The sequence below is a fragment of the Zingiber officinale genome, chromosome 11B (genome assembly GCF_018446385.1).
Source record: "Zingiber officinale cultivar Zhangliang chromosome 11B, Zo_v1.1, whole genome shotgun sequence".
Classification (NCBI taxonomy): domain Eukaryota; kingdom Viridiplantae; phylum Streptophyta; class Magnoliopsida; order Zingiberales; family Zingiberaceae; genus Zingiber; species Zingiber officinale.
Window position 1 is genome coordinate 23,479,809 of NC_056007.1, and position 5,355 is coordinate 23,485,163.

A 5,355-nucleotide genomic window follows, 5' to 3' on the forward strand; every position below is an offset into this window, starting at 1 on the left:
GTTGATCCACCTGAAGGGGTCAAACCCATTGGGTGTAAGTGGGTCTTTAAGAGAAAGACTGACATGGATGGACTTATTTATAAGGGTCGCTTGGTAGCTAAAGGTTTCAAGAAAATTTATGGTATTGACTATGATGAAACCTTTTCTCCAGTAGCGATGTTTAAATCCATTCGGATCATGCTTGCTATTGCAGCGTACCACGATAATGAGATCTGGCAGATGGATGTCAAAACTGCGTTTCTGAATGGAAACCTGCTCGAGGATGTGTACATGACACAACCTGAGGTTTTGTAGATTCACAGCATACTAGCAGAGTATGCAAGCTGCATAGGTCCATTTATGGACTAAAGCAAGCTTCTCGGAGCTGGAATCTTCGATTCGATGATGCAATCAAATAGTTTGATTTCATCAAGAATGAAGATGAACCTTGTGTCTACAAGAAGGTTGTAGGGAACACAGTTGTCTTCCTTATATTGCATGTGGATGACATACTACTCATTGGGAAAGACATCCCTTTGCTACAGTCTGTCAAGACTTGGCTAGGGACTTGTTTCTCAATGAAGGACTTAGGTGAAGCATCCCGCATTCTAGGCATACAGATCTATAGAGATAGATCTAAGAGATTGCTTGGCCTAAGTCAGAGTACATACATTGACAAGGTACTACTTCGATTTGCCATGCAGGACTCCAAGAAGGGGTTTCTGCCGATGTCACATGGTATGAGTCTTTCGAAGACTCAAAGTCCCTCTTCTAGAGAGGAGAGAGACCGCATGGATCAGATCCCTTATGCTTTAGCCATAGGATCTATCATGTACGCCATGATATGTACTCGTCCTGATGTCTCGTATGCTTTGAGCATGACGAGCAGATACCAGTCAGATCCAGGTGAAAGTCACTGGATAGCATCAAGAATATTCTTAAGTACTTGAGAAGGACTAAAGAATATTTCTTGATATATGAAGGCGATGACGAGCTAGCTGTAAAGGGTTACAGTGATGCCAGCTTCCAGACCGACCAGGATGATTATCGATCGTAGTCAGGGTTCATGTTTTGCATAAATGGTGGTGATGTGAGCTGGAAGAGTTCGAAGCAGGACACAGTCGCTGATTCTACAACAGAGGCCGAGTATATTGCTGCATCAGAAGCAGTAAAGGAGGCAGTTTGGATCCGAAAGTTCATTACTGAGCTTGGGGTGGTTCCTAGCATAACTGATCCCATAGAGCTCTATTGTGACAACAATGGAGCAATAGCACAGGCCAAGGAACCTCGCTCACACCAGCAGACCAAACACATACTACGACGCTTCCATCTCATTCGAGAGATCATCGATAGAGGAGATGTGAAGATTTACAGAGTACCCACTGAGGCTAACATCGTAGATCCCTTGACCAAGGCTTTGGTACAGAGAAAGCATGATGGTCACACTAGGTCTTTGGGCCTTAGAGCCTATACTGATTGGCACTAGTGCTAGTGGGAGATTGTTAGTTAGAGCCCTAGAGCCAATCATTTGATGATTGTTGTATGGACTAATTGTATCATATTCTTATATATATGGACATTTGTTTATGGTTATTATGCTTACTTGTATTGGTGCCAAATAACTAAGTATAATAGCGTCCTTGAGTAGAAGGTTCTTACCTATATCAATCAGTTGGTTGAATCGATAGTGAGATAATATAGGGAACACTACTCTTAATCATTCCTAGTCAAGTATTAGCATTCAGGGACAATATTAATACGACGAGACTAGCATGTAGGTCAACTCGATGAGTTGATCTCACAAGTCATGGATATGGAGATATCAAGTTGACACATGGGTATGCATTGGAGAATGTATACTGAATGACCCGCCATGAGAAAGTATCATGGATCGTTATATGAGTGTCATATACTTTCTCATATGGCTATTAGTATGACTATTAGTCCTTGAACCTGAAGTCACCATGGTTCCCTACATAAGGAGTTACATACTTTGGCTTCGTCAAACGTCACCTGTAACAGGGTGGACTATAAAGGCGATTACTGGGTATGTAACAAATTATGCGGAGAGATGTGAGTGATGTAGATGGGATCTATCCCTCCTATATGACGGGAGTGACATCGATATTCTTGATAGAGTGAGACCACTAAGTGCATGGTCATGCCCAAATGTGTCAATATGAGATGTTGAGCTCATTTGATTGAGTGAGTCTACTTGGGATTCAAGATTTAGATTGATTAGAGGATGACACGGTCTATGCCTCACATTGATCAATCTAGATGTCAAGGATAGAAGGACACTTGTCATATATTGTGAAGAGTCACAATTAGTAGTCACAAGGTGATGTTGGATCTCAACATTCTTATAACTTGGGTAGTAATGATGTGTTGCTAGATACCACTCATTACTTATGCTTCTAAATGGGTTTAGGAGCATTGCCAACGTTATAAGAACCTATAGGGTCACACACAAATGGCAATTAGATAGAGATTAGGTTCATTTGATGAACCTAAAGGATTAGGTTCATGTGATGAACCAAATTGGATTAAGAGTAATCCAAATTGAGCTAATTGAGTTGGACTCAATTTGGTTCATATGTTAAGTGAGTCTAATTTGGACTTAGACTCATTTAATTAATTTAATTCAATGAATAGAGATTCATTAAATTAAAATTGACTTGAACCAATGGTTATATTTGATCAACCATGGGAGAGAAGTGGTCAAGTTTGACTTGACTTGAGAGGAAGATGAAGGGTCAAGTTTGACTTGACCATTTGTCAGCTCATTGGTGAGTTGGCATTAAGTGGGCCAATGGTGATGCTCCATATCATCATGGTTGCTTAAGTGGGATGCCACCTCATGGGAGTTACCAAGAGTTGTGACTCTTGGTATCCCATGGAGATAAAACTCCCTCTTAATGTGGCCGGCCACACTAATTCATTGGTGAGTTTCATTTCTTTTGTGTAACTCTCATCTTCTTCCTCAAGCTCTATCTTCTTCTCCCTCTCTTCCTCCTTGTCGTGACCATCAAAGGTGCTAGCACACCTTTTTGTTTGGTTTCTCCATCTCTTGCTTGTGTGGATACACATAGAGGAGTATCTACTTTGATACTCTCGATATTCGGCGAACCTTGGACGAGCGGGATTAGGCGAAGGGCATCGCATCAAGGGTAAAGCTCTTCTCCTTTGTAGATCTAGTTTAGATCTAGGTTAGAAACTCGTACTCGAAGTTTTTACAAAATTTATTTCTTTGCACGGATCCGGTGGCGGGGTTTCGGGGTTTCCGCAACGCAAAAAGTGATTTTTGCGGTCTGAAAAACCCAACAAGCCATACTTTGGAGCCTAAAGAAATCAACTCAGAATTTCGATGCACAAGATTTGCACCATTTGATAATGCAATTGGATCATTATAAGCTTATGTTGTTGGCTATGGAAGTTTTCAAAATTTATCAACTATGTTGAAGATTAGTTAAAACAAACAAATCAATACAATTTGATTGATAAGTGATTTGTTTCTCATTTATTATAATTTTTTACATTATAACTATATCATTTATTTTTATATTGAATCTAATATATTTATTTAATTGACAAGTTGATTCATTTTATTTTAACTCTTCTCGTTTCTACAATAATAATGAAATGAATATTTTCAACTATGAAATTGGTTAAAATAGCTCTTTGTAATAAGATGGAAGAAAAGTTTTTAAGAGATTCTATGATCATTTATATTGAACGAGAGTTAGTTAAAAAAAATTAATAACAATAAAATAATTAATGAGTTTGACTCGAAGAAAAATCGAAAAGCACAACTTCAATAATATTTTTGTTATATGCTTTTGATTACATTGAGTATTAAATACTTTGTTTCATATTTTCAAAAAATTTATATTCACGTACTGTTTTTCATTTAATTTATATTTTTTGAATTGTTTAATTTATTATATCAATTATACTATCGGTAAATTCGAATCATGGTTACGCCCCCTGTTTATAGTGTTATTGCAACTGCGATAAATTTTTTTATGTAATTTTCATCAAGTTAAAATGGTATTAATGAAGTTTAAATAATTTTAACAAATATTTTGATACTATAGTGTTCAAGATATAATAATTTTGATTAAATGAAATATTTATATTTTATCACATTATAATAACTGATAGCGGCTATAATAATATAAAAAGCAGTCCCACGACATGACATAGTTGGTACTTATATGTAGTATTATTGTAATATATCATAGGATAGGTTGATTCTCAGCTTGTATGAAATACATCATGAGTCACCTGACCCTCATACAAAAAAGGTCACTGTGTTAGATGAAGTCTCTGATGATTTACTCTCTTCTAAATCACATGGACAGTCTTGGATAGGGTGAAATCGAGTTGAGTTGAGCTGAATGTTGGATATAATTATCCCTATTTGGTGGGCTTATTTGTAAGTTACACACGTGAATACCCTTTAAAATGATCTAACTTATGTCTAGTGGGTTTCGGGTAATTGGATATGGATTTCATATGTGTAGAACCTATAGTCCCGCATCTATTATCATCTATTTGTTGATAATATATGTTTAGTATATATGAATTTATAGTCCCACATCTATTATCATCGATGGGCTGATAATATATTTGCACTATATAATGGGTTGGTCCCCAGAGGATTATGGTGATCTTGAGACGTCTCTTCATTCCCCATCGACGAAGAGAATCCGGCGCCGTCAACCCTAACTCCTCCGGAAGGCCAACCTTCTTCTCCTCCTTCTTCTTCCGCAGGATTGTTGGATCGACGAGCTCTACATGAAGAACCATGACAATTTCGCTGCATTCAGGTTCTTTGTAATTACAGTATTTATTTCCTTATGTCGTGTTCTCGATGAAACAAAGATCCATGCTCATATGTTCTTGTTTTTCCTATTCGAATTCTTACTTTGATTGTCTAGAATTCATGCGACTTAGGTTTTACGAGAACCATCAATTGGTATCAGAGCCAAGTTTTTTGTTTCATCATTTTCATTGGCTATAAAATTTGAATTTTTCGTCGATTTATTGTTTGTATGTTAGATTAAGCTTTCCTAGTATAATACAAATTTTTAATCGTCGAAAATCATATAAGAGAAAACTAGGATAGACTTGTTTTTCGAGTTTTTCGTATTTCTGTAAAGAATACGAAGAACGACGAAAATCGTCACCTTCTAACCTAATTTTAGGTAAAATTGTGATGGTTTAATCGATTGCTTTGGTCGAGCAATTGATTGCCGAGTCTAAAATTTTGAACAGAAATAATTAAAATTTAAATAATTAATAGCCTTAAACTATTGACTACGTCAATTTTAATCGATTAATATTGTTTTTTTTAATTAATTAAGGTTTTTT